This window comes from Anser cygnoides, chromosome 4 (assembly GCF_040182565.1).
Source record: "Anser cygnoides isolate HZ-2024a breed goose chromosome 4, Taihu_goose_T2T_genome, whole genome shotgun sequence".
Classification (NCBI taxonomy): Eukaryota; Metazoa; Chordata; class Aves; order Anseriformes; family Anatidae; genus Anser; species Anser cygnoides.
Genome location: NC_089876.1, coordinates 29,469,505 through 29,488,191, shown reverse-complemented (window position 1 = coordinate 29,488,191; position 18,687 = coordinate 29,469,505). Strand labels below are relative to the sequence as shown.

Sequence of the window (18,687 nt, the reverse complement as noted above, 5' to 3'; positions counted from 1 at the left end):
TATTTTTTGCCTCTCAAGGCATTGCACTGGAATATCAATTAGACATTGCTCTTCCTGTCCTAACAAGTCACACTGTGGCCATAGAGCAGGTTTTCCACCCAAGAGCGGGGGCAAAAAACCTCCTGTGCTTCAAAAATTATTTACTAAGTATATTTTGAGATGAAAGGTACATACAAAATGCAAGATGAATATGAAGTGTAAAATTTAGTCAAGAATTTCCAGTATGTACTGATATGATACAAGCATAACCAAAGTCCTAGCTATGTCTTCAAAGACTGAGGTCACACCAACACAATTCCAGAAAGTCCTTTTGCACTATTGCTGAAAGCTGTACGATGGGAGTCTTCACAGCAAATAATGTATGAGTTGAACAGGGAGATTTCTTATTTGAAGGAATGTGCCTCAGATATTTTGAGATAGGGAGATTTATGATCCAAAAATTATTAAAGCCAGAAATAACTCTGGTACTCATCGGTCTTTTTATCAGGACCATTCTATGTAATATGTGATATAATTTAAATACATTTTGAAACACAGGTATTCTTCATGGTAAATCTTACTTTTATTACTTTGTAAAGGCAGAATTGTTTAATGTTGCTCTTACCAGTGTTATGAAGAGGGAATATGCTAATGCCATTTGATATCTTCTGGTTTTGAAAGCATTTAGTACGTGCTAAAGCAGCAAGAAACAGCTAAACAGCACAAAAATCAGGAAGGACTCTTTCCAAACATCTCACTTTGTTTCCACCATGTACTCATCTTATAATGCGAACTGTGACTGTATATATATTTTGTTGCCATAAACAGCTTTCATTTATTTGACATGAAAAACTGAAGTTTTTCTGTGATTATTCTCTTCCCACAGAGCTTCTCTGACAGCCATTGGTCTAGTACTAAAATTATTCCACTGAAACCACATTATCAAGGCATAAGCAAGAATGGCCAGAAAGTGTACCTTTGCACAGAGGCTTTGGACTTCTGGATAATGCATTCTAGCTTTCTACGGCCCTTAGGGAAATTTGTGAATAGGCTTTTTTATATGGGAAGCCATTGCACAAAGGAGCTCACTCAGTGAGCCAAAACTTACAAGCTGCTACATCTGAGGTAGCAAATGCTTTTTGAGAATACCTAGCTCTAGGCTTTACCCATATGAGCAAAGCTAATATTAAATTAGATAAAATAGCTTTGCTAATTTACTTTGCCTTCTTTGAGGGATAGCTTAACTATGATAACTATTTTATTATGATAAAGTATGTTTATGTTTTATAGATTATATAAGATTTCTTACAAGTATAGAATACATATTCATATTATTTAAACACAACACAAATAAGGTTATTTCCCTTACTGAAAGCAGGTTAGATGTACTGTAAGGTTTTCATAAAACACTAGGGATATACCTCAACATCTTAATTCTTCTCTTTATTCTCTTCAAATTCTTCTCTGAAATGCTCCTGCATAACATTCTTCTACTTGCCATCATTCTTTTTTTTTTTTCTTAATTATACATTTTCAGCTTGTACATCTCCGTGTAATTGATATACTGGTTGCTAATACATACTTACTAATTTGGCAGGGATGGACAGAGTTGCATTTTATAAGCTCCTGGAAAGCTGTGGGGTTTTGATGACCCAGACTTTCATCAAAGACCTATACTTCTTTCGGCATCAGCTCTCTAATCATAACTTGCTGGATAGGTTTCCAACAGGCAGAATGAATTAACATTGCAGAGATCACCCTGAAATTTGTGCTTAGTAGTTTCCATATAATATGTGCTGGAGTAGACATGAGTAGACATGTGGTGAAAATAGCTTACTCATTTGGCATAAAAAAAATATGATAACACCATTCATCAGAAAAATGTACAGATGGCTTTGGATTGTCTCGGCAAGGGTTCATATTCTGTATTCTTTCCTTCAAGAAGAGCTGTCTTGCTTGTTTTTCATGGTGATTCACCTGATGCTGCCTAGTGGGCAACTACAGTGCTAAAAGCCTAGTGAGGACAGTGAATGAAGCTTAGCAGGCATTCCAGTACTTCTCTGTTGTCCAAATTTTTACTTTGAGTTAAGGCTAACACATTTCCAAATATATTCTCACCTACTCTGACTTCCTTTCCTGAGACCTCTGTGACATCTTTCAATCTACTGTCATCTGGAAACATCTTATGCTTCTGTTTGAACATCAGTTCACAAATCTCTTTTGAAACAAGGATCATTCTGAAAGCAATTCTTGAATTCACTATATCCAGTCTCTTATTTTGTGTATGTTCAGTATGTGATCAGAAGAATCTGTAAGACTGACAGACTGAAAAATTCCACCTAATTAGTACTCACCACATTTAGCCAAGTTTCTTCAGCACTTCAAGCAATGTTCTACTAACGTATTATCTTGCTTTTCTAATTCTAAATACCTGAAGATTTGCATGAGTCAAAGAGATTAATTCAATAGTGTTATGTATCTCACCAAGTTTAAAGTTTCAAACCTGAAATGAAAAAGAAATGTGATATAAACTGGAAAAAACCAACAACAAGCAGGAGGTAAGAAAGAATGGATGAGCAAGAATAATATTATGGAATGTAGTTTTCATTTCAGATACTACCTTGGAAGAAAAACAGTCTTTGAGAGATTATTACTCATTAAAAAAAAAATCTACCACACCATACAAATAAATGTCCTATTTAAGATAAATTCACTTAAAAAGTGGCACTGGAGAAATTAAAAAAAAAAAAAAAAAAGAAACATTTACAGAGACTTTTTCCCAGTTAGTTCCACCAAGAGATTTTCTCCATAAAACAGAGATACTTGCAAACAAAATTATTTTAATACACTACATCTCCAAGCTGTGCAGCAAATACAAGATGTACCTACTAACCACCCTTCCAATGCTGTATTGTATATCAAACATACATAACCACAATATACTTGTTATGGTTAAGACAAACTGAGCCACAAAACCGGCTTGTCCCTTACGATATAAAAGGCCTACAGGAAAGGCAGGAATAAAACTCATTTCTCGCAAGCCCCTGTTTTAACCATATCATCCCACATAAGAATTCCCTGCAGTAAATAAATTTATTTTGATACAGATCTTTTTTCTTTTCCAAAAGAAGCTCTAAAGTGAGACCAACACTGCTCTCTGATTTTTTGAAGTGCTTTCAATATTTATGCTGGCCTGAATGTGAACAGAAGTTCCCTATAAGTTTTAGAAATATTTGGCTAGACACCAAACACTGCACTTACATAAGGCCATACAATCACCTGACACTTGTAGCTGCCTTGCCGATTTTCCAAGAATTTTAATCTTCTTTTCTTGAAACTATCCCTTTAGTGAGCGAATATATTTAGTCTATTATTTGAATGGTTGTTTTGGAAACAGAGTTTGATTTATCAAACAAGAAATTATTTTCCACTCCCAAACATCAGAAATCAAAAGAAATTTATTTGTACAGCAAAGTACAAAGTGCAGCTTGTCATATAAGAGGGCCCATTCCTCAACTGAGCACTCCCAGGCTGCTTCTACGCATTTAAAAGCCTTTCTACAGAATAATAATGAAGCTTCACAGTTCTTCCTTCCTGCCAAACAGATGGATCATCATGCCAGCGAGTAATGCACATAGTTGGTGCACAGCAATTACTACACCATGCAAAAAGCAGATCAGAGATAGATACTTGATGTTTGGAGGCAGCGGTAACATGAACTTCCCACTATCATAGATTTTGCTTTTATAACATGCTTTAATATACAACTAGCCTATTCAATTTGCTTTAGTTCATATTTTGTAGCAGATATAAAATTAAATGGTTCAAATCCCTACCCTCCTGAAGTCAATGGAAGTTTTAACTACAGACTTCAAAGAAATCAAAATCTGTCTCATCGGTACTCAAAATTGTTCTATTTACTGACGACACAACTAGAGCTATTTATTAGTAATGATTTTTGGTGTCTGTTTTTTTGCATGTGTAGTTTACACTTACAACCCTTGTAATAATTAACGGTCACTAATGTGACAACAGATTATATTAAGAAGGCTCTGAACCACAAACTGCAGGAGGCCAGAACAATACACTACAGAATTACTACTTTGTGTGCAGTCTTCCACTTTAAAAAGGATTACTGCATGCTCCTCTTAAAACAACAGAATTGTTGAGATTGGAAGGTACCACTGGAGGTATTTGGTCCTCCCCCTGCTCAAAGGAGTGTCAACTACATCAGGTTGCTCAAGGCCATGCCCTCTCAGGTTTTTATTATTTTCAAGGATGGAGACTACACAACCACTCTGGGCAACCTGTCCCAGGGTATGACCACCCTTGCAAGTGAAAGATTTTTCTTATGTTTAAGTATTTCAGTTTGTGCCTCTTGTCCTGTCACTTTTTTTGCAGTGATGTTACATACATTGTGGGAATATCTGGAGATCTCCACTGCTGCAAACCCACCAGTGTAACTCTACTTCAGCTGTACAGAAGATCATTCAAAACATCATTCACTATCAATCACTAGCATGTCAAAGCAAATTTAAATTCCTACTATACTCCTACATAAGCACTTCCTACTACTAATCCTGCAAGCAGTTTTTTTTTCCTCTCAAAAACACCATCATTGTCTCTATATCTTTTGAGGTTCCAGAAAGGGCTTGTCATACAGAAGGGATGGAGGCTGGGTGAGGAAGTGAGCTATGCACAGAAAGCAAGAGCAAATTTTTTAGAAAAAGTTTTATTTGTGTAGCAGCATGATCCATTAAGTAGGATGAAAACAGAGGAGGGCATGAAATTAGTGGCTGGGAAGTCACTGACGAATCTTCTAGCAACTATTGTTTTGTGCTCTCCAACACTTTCCTGTCTTATCATTAGCAAAGCAGCAAGAGGAGGGGGCAGCACGGTGCACACAGTCATGCAACTCCAACACAGATCACAGAATCGTCTGGGTTGGAAAAGTCCTTCAAGATCACCAAGTCCAACCTCACCTACCAAGTCCCATCACTAAACCGTGTCCTTTAGTGCAATGTCCACAGCTCTCTTAAATACCTGCAGGGATGGGGACTCCATCACTGCCCTGGGCAGCCCGTTTCAATGCTTGATGACCCTCTCCATGAAGAAATTCTTCCTAATGTCCAATCTAAACCTCCGCTGGCACAACTTGGGGTTGTTTCCTTGTGTCCTATCACTTGTCACCTGAGGAAAGAAACTGACACTCACTTTGCTGCAACCTCCTTTCAGGTACCTGCAGAGAGCAAGGTCGCCTCCTCTTCTCCAGACTGAACAACCCCAGTTCCCTCAGTCACTCCTCATAATTCATCCTCTATTCCCTTCACCAGCTTCATTGCTCTTCTCTGCACACAATCGAGCAACTCAGTATCTTTCTTGTAGTGATGGGCCCCAAACTGAACACAGTAGTCAAGGTGCGGTCTCACCAGTGCATGAACAAGGGGACAATCCCTTCCCCAGTCCTGCTGGCCACACGACTGCTGATGCAGGCCAGGATGCTGTCAGCCTTCCTGACCACCTGGGCCACTGCTGGCTCATGTTCAGCCACCTGCTGACCAGAGCCCCAAGGTCCTTTTCTGCTGGGCAGCTTTCCAGCCACTTTTCCCCAAGCCTATACTGCTGCATGGGGTTGTTATGACCCAAGTGACAGCAACTGCTCCTAGCAGGCTCACACATATCCTTGGCATCTGCTTACTTTGCCTATGCCCAAAGACAGTCTTCAGTGGCAATTTCTCTAGTCTAAAACCTACTGGAAGTTTGTGGCTATACCAGGCATTGCATTGTTCTAGCACTGGTGCAGATATACCAGCTGAGGTAAGAGGAGAGCAAAAAGATCTAAACAAAGCAAAAATTGCTACCTCATTCCATTTGATCCCGACACAACACTACTGTAGGCTCCCAAAGGATGGAACATGTAAGGACAAAAGTCAAACACTTAAAAGCAAGTACAACCACAGGTACACTCCTCTGCATGATTATAGAAGTTTCTATACTCGTGCCTAACAGCTGACATGTCCACACCAACAAAGCTTTGGTGACACAGAGCTCAGCTGCCTTCCAAGGGGATTATGCAACTTAAGGGGAACGATCCTGTGGTACACATGAAATTCAAACTCTGACAACAGACCAAAAGGAATGAAATGTATAGCTGCAGTTACTTATTAAAATTCATGATGGAATGAAAGGTCTAAAATGATTTTCCCTGTTATTAAGGTATTTTTTGTAATTTTCAATAATGACACTATTCCACTGAAAACCAAATCCATCAATAAAAAAATGCAGTTTTTAAAAACATTACTATCGAACTTACAGTAAATTATTTGAATCATTGGCAGTAGTCTCCGTATTTGTCTTTATCTTCATTTTCCTAAAAGTGCAGTTCTTTTACATCCAAACATATATTGCTTATGGGATGCATTAAGTATGATAGGAAGTAATTAGAAAACTGCTTAAAATCTTAGACCATCAGTTTCATGAAAATAGAGCTGACTTCAGTTCCTTGCTTGAAAGAGTTTTTGACATACAATGCAGTTTGTTAAATGTCAATTTCCTAATGGGAAAACTAAACAATTTTAAACTATAATTTGTTTTCTTCATCTCAACTGAAACGTTGTTTCAAACTAATTTATTAAACACTGAATGTATCTCCATGTCAGCACATTTACCAATTTAAATTGGAATTCAAACCTCCATTCCTTCTAAGAGCCAAGTCTGCAGGAAAACATCTGCCTGGAGATCTGTGAATTTTTCTCAGCATCGTGGGAAGTAATTTCTGGCCAGAGAATGCAGCCTGTATAGCAGAATGGGCACATCGAGCCCCTGTAAAATTCCCATGTGGTACTGACCCAAAATGGAAAATGCTGAGAGATGAATTTACATGAAAACAAACTATGATTGTTTAAAAAAAAAAAAAAGAAAATAAATCTAATTTTACGGATACATGTGTGTGTCCATTTGTATCCATCTCCACTGAGTGGGGAAAAATTAAACTTCAAAAGTAAAAAAAACCCTTTTATTCTATTTGGGATGAAAGCACAACAACAAAAAAAATCAAGACTTTGAATATTGCTTTAAGAAAAAAAAAGCCTCCTATTTTCATTTAGCACTACCTGCCACCTTCCATCATTTTACTTCTATCACAAACTTGCTTCACAATTTTTAACTGCTTTTGAACATCTTCAGAGACTTTTTCATAAGGCCTGCTCCTAACTCCAAGGTGTAAGCAGAATTTTGTATTTCCACTACAGCATAGTGTCTCTACTATAGAAGAAATAACAGCAGCTTCTCAAAGTAATACATATGATTTGATAGAGCGGTGCTGGCAGTTTGCAATATGGAGTAAAGCAGAAATGCAGGCATGCACAGTAAGGCTTACAAATGAAACTAATGCTGATTTCTTTGGAGGGAAGCTCAAACATGTTATAAACAGTTTTAAACATCTATTTATTTCCTTTAACATGTATTAAGCTGCAGTGATCCTGACCAGACGTCCATTGTGCAGTGAGGAGTTGGCGATTCACAGAGCAGTTACCCTGTGCTGCAGCCTGGCCTTTAGGCCTGTGCTGTGCTGCACGTATGCCTTGGCTGCGGGACAAGCTTAGCCAGCTCACTGCAACAGGCAGCTCCCACTGGTACCAGCGATTACACCACCTGTGTGGCCTTGCCTTTATCTAAAAGTGCAGCAAGGCACTCTCATGCGAACATCCTTCCTGCTTGACAGTAGAAATGATTAATTGAGCTGTTTACATGTAAGAAAAGCCCATAATAGCTCAAATGACCAAAATGAGCTAACTTTTTCTGAGACAGGACCCGCGCAGCACGTTGATCACAGGGAAGATAAACTATTGAAATTTTTTGGAATGCGGAAAAGCACACTACCACTTTTACAGACAATTAGGAACACGGACAAAAGTAGTATTTTTTTTTTTTTCATTCAGTAATATGCATTACTCTTCATTTAAAACTATCTCTACTTGTTTCAGAAAACACCAAGCCTTACAAAAGCTAATGCAAAACTGTTTTTAGAAGGGCTGTAAATACTTTGTTCACAGGTGTGTATATACATATTCACAATTCACAATTTTTTAATTTTAGTAGTTATTATAATTATATAGGAATTGTAGGAACGAAGCATGCAGTAGAAACAACAGTGGAACCTAAGGTAAAACCCAGTGTTCAGAAAAACAAAATTTTCAAACAAATCAACTGACTAAATCTAGACAATGACATTGTACAAATGCTTATTAAAAACAATGACCAATCATTCTGTAGTCATTATTTATTACATGAAGCAAGATTTTTTAAAATAGTCATTCTGGGTAGAAACTGTGATTTGCAGTAAGAACTGATGAAAGCATTGTGACTTTCTACTGAGATCTGTGGAAATCTATCATCAGCTTAAAATGAAGCATTATAAAGACTGGAGACTTATTTCAGATTTACTACAGCACGTTATCATTCATATTCCTCTGAGGCAAGAGAGGAAGGATCAGAAATTCCTTCCACGTACCACTGTGCTCCCAAAACTCTGTGGACACAGGGAAATCTGAGCTTTGGTACAATCTGAATACAGCTTGTATTTTGCTTCAGGTGACACCAGCAAGCAGAAAAGTAGCCATGTCTGTGACTTGCCAGCTTTCTGTCATCTGGAAAGAGGTGATTTCAGTGAGAAGAGGGACGCCTCAGGCCCACTAGTATATTTAGGAATCCCTTTTATCATGTAATATAAAACACAGCTATCCTTCCCTTTTGTTTCCACCCTCTTCCCAATAAGATTTATTCTACCTAAACTTCACTCTTAAAATGTCTGATATTTCTCTCACAACATAAGCTTTTTCTCAGTGAGAAAGCCATCCAGATAAAAGACAGCAGGCTGCCTTCTTCTTTGCTCACATTTTACTATCCTTGACATGCCAACTCTGATATACTGTTATACATCAGCATACAGCTTCTTCAGAAACCTTTCATTCTGATGTGTTATGGTTTACATAACCAGAATGGTCTACTTAATTTAGGTATATTGCCTAAGATAATAATCAGCCCTAGAATCAGTGTAAGCTGCTTTTGCGCCTGGAATCAATTAGTGACCTGACTATTAATTTTGTTAATACTGCAGAACTTACAAATTCTGAAAGTCTGTTAGGCCCTAGGCATCAGTACTGTATGTGTGTATCAGAGTATTCTGCTCACAATTTTTATGAAGGTAATAAGGGCATCACCTCAGAAAATATTTTAAAATAAATATTTAAATAAAGAAAATGTTGCACTTTTTATTTATACAATTAAGAATTAGTACTTACATCTAGTCTACATAGTTGACTTTTGGCTTAGATTTGTGACAGGGAATCGGTGTGTTAAAGCAGTACCAGTGGCAAGAAGAAATACTACAAGAATGATGAAAGTTGACAGTGAATGAACCCTACATCAAATCTTCACAACTGAGAGCTGCAAAACACAACCCAGTACTTCATAATGAGATGACACTGCAATGTGTCACAAATGAAAATGATGACAACAGCCTGTCAGGTTTTCACCTCTTCAGTGAAGAACAGGAACGAACTGGACGTGAGGTAGTGCACTCAGGCGATCTAACAACACCCGCCCCAGCTGGCTTACTTTCTCCCTCAGCTGAGGAATCAGAGCATGCAGTAAGGTCCTGTGTCAGCACAGTTCCACTGCCAGACATGAGATTCTACCTTTTAATGCATATGCCAGCAGTTCGAATCAAGTGTTATTGCTAAATTTGCTGCGTAGCATCAAAAATAAAAATCAGCTGATCTCTACAAGCTTCAGTTTATCCATTTATGAAACACACAACAATGATAATTTACCTAAGTGCTCAGACAACTATTTTAACATGCTTTTTGATACGCTAATAAAGAATCTAATGTAGAACAGGGAACAAATACAATGATCAAATGCGAGAACTTGGCTGTATTTAGCTGCTTTAACTGAAAACAGTTTTTACAGGAGGATTGAAACCTCAATCCTGTTCCTACATTCATCGCTACGGTACTATATTTATGTATTGTCGATTCCTTGTTGTCTAGGCATCAGCCATAGTACATTTTAAATGAGATGGAAAATTCTTTTATTCTCTGTGTATCCTGGTCCTCTGAAGGAATAGAGAGAACACCAGTGTGCTACGATTAAGTCTTATGAAGACTGACTTGTTTAAACCATCACTATCTGAGATATATCTATGCCACTTGGCCAACTAAGCCCTTGCTCTTTCCAGATAATTTCCTTGCTATTTTTAGATAACTGAAACCTGAATATATTTGCTATTAAACATGTAGTTAATTTAATGAAACCAGAATGACAATATTTACGTGGGTTAGAGACATTAAATACTATTAGCCAGATATTACCCTTCTTATGACCCACAGCAAAGATAACCTGTTTGCATGCCATATTAGGAGAGGTACATTAGAAATACTGAGTGATGGAAGAGCTGCATAGAGATAACGTACTATTTGGTTTTAAATTGCTTCAAGAGGAAAAACAAGTGTGTATCTCATCACTCATTCAAAATTACAGAGCTATCCACATCTTGGGGATACTGTTTTAATTCAGTTACTTTAACACACAATTAATTCCATGAAATATTAAGCCAAGTAACTAACTGGCATTCAAACATTTTCAAAAGGATTTGAGGATCCTTCTTAATTACCATTTGCATAGACACATTACTGCTAATTACTGTTGCCTGGATAGAGTGTGGGACCTCCTCTGAAATCTGTATACACAAGGATGAAAAATTTATGATTCTGAAAATCATTTTTCATTCAGGCAGTACTTATCTGTGTAAACTGATCTGAACTTCCCACGTGTCAACTAGAAGTACTTAAATGATCCAAGTTTTCATGACTGGACTCTCAAAACTTTAGAAGAATAAGAATATAACTTTTAAAATTCCTATTAAAAAAAAAAACTTGCTTGCTTTCTCTCATTTTCTCCATTCATATATGGGAAATAAAATCAACCATCCAAAAGAAACATTGCAAAAGTGCACAGTCAAAGAAAACAGAAATTTACTTCTGCAGGGGAGCAGGGAAAAAAATCCCAGTCCTGTTCAATTTTAGGCATTTGAAAACCTGTAATATACCTCTTCATTCTTTTTACTGCTGCACTTCTCTCCTTTATGATCTAGTACTCTGCTGAAAAAAAACTAATGATCTCTGAATTCAAACCTGCCACCAGCTGTCTTTGGCAGAAGTGATATAAAAGTGCACTTTCCCTGCATTGTGCTTGTAGGAAAAGGCTGAAAAGATGTGGGTGTGATAACCCAGCTTACAGTGCACAATGTGCTGTGTGATGCTACTCATCTTCGAGAAGCAAGGAGGACATAAGTAATAGCAAAGGGCTACAAGCCAAAGTAGAAAGGGGACATTAAACAGCCAAAAACTACAAAATTCGTCTTGCTGTTAAGAGGTAAATTGCTGCCAATTAGGCCATTTAATTGAATAAATGTTTTCTGCCACCATAATAAAGGTCAAAGTAATCCCTTTTCATCCAGTTCATTTTCTTCACATAACACTACATTTAGTAACAAGCACTGCTCATAGACTTTGAAGAGGATTCACATATTGTCTGTTCTCATTGACTGGAAATAGTTGCCCAGTGTTACAAAACCTCTGAAGTAGGGGCACTCATTAGATAAAGGAAAAGCAGATATACATGCAAATTCTATAAATCTCTATGCTTGACAAATATCTCGTAAGGAGCAGTTGCTCCTCTGATCCTAAAGAGTTAATCTAAGAAGAATAAGTAAATCCAAGTTTTGTAACTGTGTCAACTCCTTTTCAATTTTCAGACCAGTAGCTTTATCATTAAACACCTGGAAACTCAATAACTTATGCAGTACTAGCAGCACCGATGTACACTGTCCGGTTGTAGGCAAAGGTATTGACAGTCCAAGTCGATAGTATTACACCTCATTCCAGCCTGAGTACAGTAGTAACAAATCAAAAATGTGTTTTTTCACCACTTACAACTGTGAGTAGATTGCAAAGTATTTTCTGATTTATATAGTAGTATACAATAATCTAAAAATTTCCTAGAAGCAGTTTTAACTGACAAACTCTGAGTTTAATTCCATATTTATTAATGACTACTCAAAAATGAAAGATTATTTTCTAGAGGCTGGATATCAAGTATGTCAAGCTTTCTTCTGTCCTTTTCCTTTGTTTTAAGATTTTTTTACCATATTAGCTTATTTTTAATGCAAATATGATATAATGAATAAGTTGTTTTTCTTTAATTGTGTAAGAATGAACAGCAATAATCATTAGAAATTAAAACAGTACTCTCCTATTTGACAAAATATATTCAAAAATAAATATATGCAATATAATTTATCTCAGACGATGATCATAAGTGGATGCAAAACATCCATCTTGATACCAAAGGATATTAGAGAGAAAGAACAAGGAACATATTAGAGAGTATTTAAACAGATACCAGAATAAACTGTTGTTTAAGTATCAAATTGTAGCACAGAACACAAACCCTAATCATTATCTACAGCTTTGCTCTACATTCTTTTTGCAAATAACCTTCTGGTCCTTTTTCTTTGATGTGAACTCCTCACATCCAGAAAACAAAAAATCTTTAGTATATGCAATACAATCATTAGCCAGCAACTTTCACCTAAAAGGAAGCACCCTGATAAACTGAAAATAAATGCTGTCTGACTTGCTTTTCTTGAACTCTTAGTGAGCAATTTTTATTAAATGCATTCCTTTGTTAATGTAAAACCATTTTTAGTACTACTTTAACTACTCTGCCTTTTGTTCATTCTTTAGTTACAGTCCTTCGTTAGAGCACTTTAACTTCAGGAATCAATATAACTGATTATTCAATGCTCTGCATCTCTCTAAATTTAGTATTTAAAGTTATAAGTGCATTGATATTTGAATCGTTGCAACGTATATTAATAGGAACAAAAATAAGCTTTTCCACTGAATATTTAGCTATTTTGTAAATCTGTTGATTTTGTGCGACTCTCCTACCGGGCAACAATGGCAGAAGGAAGAAGTCCCATCAGTCCAAGGATTCTCTTCCTAAAGAGAAGACAAACATGACTCATATCACATCTGGAGCTAAATTAGTTCTTTAAACTGGAGAAGCTTAAAATAAAAACCTTATTGATCACATTTAGAAGTGTCTTGTCCTGCACATTCAGCTATCTTTTGGAATGCGCAACCTTACATAATCAAACATGGGAAAAAACAACAAATGGGAGAACAGGGCAGTGAGTGACTCAAATTGGTGTCTTCAGGACAATGTATTTTCACAATTCCAAAGTATATTCATCAGATTACTGAACCCCACTCATTAACAGCAGTTGATATCAATATTTATATAAGCGTATCTATATATAGCTGAACACATCAGTATTAAGTGTGACAACTGCGTATCATTTTCAAAGGGGATACATTAAATGCTGGTACAAGCAAAGGAATGAGTTACCTTGGCACACAAAAAGTATGTGACTGCAAACTGTTTTTCCGTTTCCCCTTCCCAACAAAGGATCTAGAACGCCACATGAAACACCCAGCTATGCTACACGGTTATGTATGATGAGGTTTCGTACCACCCTGAGGCATCACAGCATCTAATGCTAGTCTGCAGGAAATGCAGCAGTATTGTTACAAATCCTTAGAAACTTAGGCCAAGACACTGATGCCTCAGAGTGCTTGTAATTCACAGCCCAGAGTCCTCTCTCAACAGTACGATCCAACTACCAGCCTAAGAAATGTTTTGCTGTATCCTGTTAAATCATAGCCAGGGTAACAGAAGGAAGCGAGAAAACAAACACCTCATAGAGCAACCTATTGTTGCTCTGTGCCCCCCATTAAACCAAAAAGATTCAGATCAGTATGTGGCAGAAAAGCGATCCTACCCAACAAGAGACAGGGCTACTGCAAACAAAGATGACTGTTCCATTCCTGTTAAAGCTGTTGCTATTGTGTAGGAAAGAACTCAGTATATGTAGGGACAGAAATGATGTGCACGATTTATCCCAAGGAATATGGCATTCAGCAAGGACTGACATCCTCATCTCTAATTCATGCTCCCAAGACAATTTAAACTCATGCAGTCACCGTTTAAGAGAAATTACTTGGAGAGATGGTTTTTAATATTCTTAGGCAGAATCAAACTGAATCTTCCAATTCATGTCAGTAATCTAAAAGGTTGCTAACGTAAAGGTTATTCGACCTCCTCATCATTCAGGTACACCAAACTAAGGATCTCTGCGTACGATTGTGTGCTCGGCATGGCCTGAAAATACTGACAGAGCAGAGCCACTTGGACACAACTGGAAGCCTGTAATGGGCTGGATGGTAAATAGGTGCTACACTACTCAAGCTGCCACACACTGTGCACAGAAGTAAAATCCTTACACTGCAGGGATGTAAATTCGAGTCTTCTGATTTTAAGCATCTTCTGAATTAGGCAGGAGCTGTGGGAGAGTTCTTATATCACCTTTTTGGACTTTGGCACCTGAATTCTTCCTACATCTCGCTTTGGGTATGCAAGTATTTTCTTGGCTTTTGCCAAGAAACAAGCTTTCTCTCTTTGTCTTTATCTGTTAAGTATTTTAGATCCTTTAATGTTTTAACTCCCTTTTATTTTGAATAAAATAAAATAGAGATCCTTATCTCTCTAACATGTAGTTAACCACTCATCCTACGTGTAGTTGCTTTTCTATATTCACAATCGCATATGTGATTAAATAATTTAGTAAGGGACCTATTGCAGCTGTACTGAGAGCCCCCAGCTCCTTTCCTCAGAGGGAGTTAAGGTTCCTTGACAAACCCACACTGCAGTACTGTACAAAAATGCCAGAGACAGCGGCAGCAGCCGAGCCCCGTGCAGCTCACCTTAGCTAACTTTTGAGACCAAGCTGCGAGTCTTTGTGTCACCTCATACCTAAAAAAGTGTTCGAAACCAACTTCTGCCCAACGCTATCACCCAAACAAAGGCTTGTGTATTTGTTTTCCTGCAGTGATGCTGAACATTTTTCCAATGGAAGTCTGCCTGCTGGAGCTACCTCACTAAAGCCCACAAAAGTCTACCAAGCACAAAGAATAAACTGAAACAAAACAAAACCAAGTGGATTCTGAGGCTTCATTACCCCTTAGCCACAGTGAAGTGACTCAAACATCACTGGCTAAGGTCTTCAAAAGCCATGCCATTCAAGATTTTTGTTTTTATAAAGATAGTTTGAGATACCCTTTACCTTTTTTTTTCTTTTTCTTAAGAAAAGGCATTAATAGTTTCTTAGAACATTTAGTTCTTAGGAACAGTAAGTTTTAAAAATAAAGTACGAATATTATTTGCCTAATCTAATATTTCTCCAACGTATTTTATTTTCCCTTTGCTGCATGTATCTTGGCAAAAAAGCAACAACAGCTGGACAGCTTGCTAGCTACCTTTAAAGAAAGAGAGGGGAAAACAGCCAGAAAGCCATTACGCATTTCTCAAAGAATATAACTGCTTTCTTTGGGTTAGCTGCTTTTCCTTGGGATGTGTGCCAAGAGAGGCTATAAAAATGGGGCTTAGCTCCAGATTTCCAGTATGCAGGTATTAGTTTTTAGGTTCACTGCCTGCCACTCCCTGTTCCCTCAGCCTGGATTGCTTTTGCTTCGTTTTGTTTACACTGCTGTTTATTTCTGAAGATCCTGAATCAGGATAATTTTGTATAATTTATCTGAAGCATGGTCAAATACAATTTGAAACACTATTTCCTTGTCAATTTGTGTTTAATTGGGTTGCGCACACTGTTTGTACAAGGAATTGCTTACAGAAACATCAGATCACCAACTTAAAAAGCATGAGGAACTTATACCTCACCGTACAGAGGTCACAATGCTTTGTCTGAATGAGGACCCCCAAGACTTGCCCAAGCAGTTGTAAAATACTGCTCTAAAGACAGAAGGGGAAGGACGATCCCTGGAGTCTTACTTAGAAAGGCCCAGGCAAACTGTGCAACTGCAGGGATTGGTGGTGGTGGTGTTTTAATGTAGTGTTTATCTGACCCTACAACAGTAAAAAACTTTTCTGTGTGTGTTATTTATAATCAAGCAGTGGTGGAGCTGTGTGTGTTATCTAATCTCTTACATAACTATCATATCCCGATGGTAACACAGTGAAATATTAGAAAATTGATTTTTTTCTTGTTTAGTTAAATATGCTGGGGTCAAGTGCTGCACCAAAACCCATGATTGATGAAACAACTATAGCTTAAAGATGAAAGAATGACCACACTGGGCAATACCAAGGTCCAACTAGGCCCAGTATCCTGCTTCCAACCGTGATCAAAAATGAATGTCTGAAAAATTAGGACAAGGTGAACATACAGTCAAATTTGTCCTCAATCTGTCAGGTTCCAGAGCCTCGTGTCTCAAGGATTTCCTGCTACAAAAGTGATTAATTTTACATACGGGATTCTTTCTTATGAACTTCTCCTAGCACATCTTGAGCCCAGCCCTAGCATGCCATGCTCTGAAATTACTCGATACCCAGAGGTTTCCCTACCTGCATATGCCTGCAGCACACCACTGACATATTTAAGAACATATTTGAAGTCTTCATCTTTAATCTAATGAAATGCTTCAGTGTCTTTCTACAACAACACAGAACATACATAAGCAAAAAAAACACATTGTCTAAACCTACAGTATTTTGGATGCTTGAAGTCCTGAGTTTCTAAGAGAAACAAGGACAGCTATGAATGTGGAGAACAGCACGTGTCACAAGCATTAGCAGACAGTAGGTGCTTACATTGACAGTAAGCACTGCTCACACAAAGAGCAAGCTCTGAAGAAAGGTACTAATTAAAGATAGATGTCTAGAACTGGTGGGAACAGTATAAAATGTCAGACTCCCTATCGAACCAGTCATCCACCCTATCAAAGTTCTCTTCTTTCACTGTTTTTGTTTTGAAATGAAGGATGATGGGAAAATACTCAACTCTTCTGCTCCAAGACACCCCAGCTGGCAAAGCCATGAGTACTTTATTCCTGTACACTTGGAATTCTGAAAGAAATAGCTGGTTGCATCTGACAATATTGTTTGAATCATCAGTATGAATGTTAACTTCAGCATGAGCTTTTAAGAGATTCATTGGACATGGCAATGGTGGAAAGAAAAGGAGTTTCATTTCTACTTTTTAATTGTTCCTGCAGAGGACAATCTCATCATCCTAACTCCAGTTTTTCAAGGAAGTTCCACAACCCCCCTGAACATTACCCTGCTTTTATTTCCTTTTCTGTGGGTAATCTAATCTGAAAGGAAAAACAAACTACTGCTCTTTTTGGTGATGGCTCACAATAATTTGAGTTTTACTTCTGTCCAAAATCTCTGCTTGTCTCCCTGGTACTTTGTCAGCTCATACTTGTCATGCCTAAAATAGAATCTATAACCTACTGAAACCATTCATAACAAATCAAACCATTTTACCGTATTCCACCACTGTTCAAGCTCATGCTACAAGCCTCTTTTACTTTGCTCTTTCCTTAGCTGTCACTTCCTAACTGATGTTGTTTTTAATGAATAATTACTCAGACTCATCTCTTCACATTTAACATGTCTGCATACTCCCCCCGATAGTTCAAATACCATCTTTTTCATTTGGCTTTAGGAAGTTGAAAGGCACTATAAATGCAAAGGATGGGTTTTAGAGGGGATGAGTTCAGACAAAAGCCTGGCTGTAATTCCAGATGCATTTGGTTGTTTGTGGTCGTGGCATCTTTGCCACTAGACTTAACAGCCCTCAGTGTCCTCCTCCAGCCTGTAACACATGAAATACAGCTGAAGACAAACATAGCTTTGTTCCTTTCGTAATTCCTTCTCCTGATATGGAAGTCTTGCCTGGGAGGTTTTAGAGGAACTGTTATATCTGTCTGAGATTTTTTTTTTAATTACAGGATTGTCATAAATTGAGGAGAGAAAGAAGAAACCATCATAGCTACTGCAAATGCATAGCAGTTATGCAACGGACTTCAAGCTTTCTTTAGAGAAAGATGTATAATTGAAAAAGCTAATCATTTCCCCACGAAAGTGCAGTGATGACTTAGTTTAGGCCAAGAAGATGCCCAAAAGCCCCGGACTTACTATTTTCTGCTCCTGGCAAGCCTGGCATTTGCTGCCCCGCCAGGCTGTTACAGCACGGCGGTGCAAACGAGAGCATCAGCGCCCATCCCGCCGGGGCGTTACACGATAAGGCAGCGACACTCAATTAAAGACGGAAACACACAATCCCCAAGCGCAAATAACTTTTTCTTAACCCTGCGGCTTTTACGCTGACAACAAGACCTAACACCCGTGCCCAGAAGGGACCACCGCGAGCAGCAGCCGCCGGGGGGCTGCGGGCAGAGCCCCCAGGACCCCCCAACCCCCTGTCCCCGGTCCCCACGGGTCCTTCCTGCCCGGCTCAGCTCCCTCCGTGCCCCTCCAGCACCGCCGCAGGAGCCCAGCCCGCGGCGCTCCCGCTCCCTCCCTCAGCCCGGGGCTCCCCTCAGGGCAGGCGGGGGGGGGGGGCGGGGCGCTGAGGGGCGCTAACGGCCGCGCGCGCGCTCCCCAACCGCCGGCCGGGCCCTTCCCGCGCGAGCCCGCCCCCGCGTGACTCACGCCCTGGCCGCGCGGCACCAGCCCCGCCCTCACAGCAAGCACAAAGCGGGCGGGCGCGCGCGGGGC

At 38.7% G+C, this 18,687-nt stretch overlaps 1 protein-coding gene across 3 annotated transcripts in view; it reads right to left on the bottom strand.

Moving 5' to 3' along the window:
• TRMT9B (tRNA methyltransferase 9B (putative)) overlaps positions 1–18,682 on the bottom strand; it is a 118,392-nt gene extending 99,710 nt beyond the window's left edge. Inside the window, exons 1-2 of one of the 3 annotated variants that reach the window (XM_048074400.2) lie at positions 18,622–18,679; positions 12,996–13,046 (exon numbers count right to left, since the gene is read on the bottom strand). The gene's annotated coding sequence lies outside the window, so the exon portion shown is untranslated. Of the gene's footprint in view, positions 1–12,995; positions 13,047–18,105; positions 18,582–18,621 lie in introns of those variants that run through there. The other 2 variants (XM_013200639.3, XM_048074401.2) reach the window with 2 other exon arrangements.
• Positions 18,683–18,687: the final 5 nt, after the last annotated feature.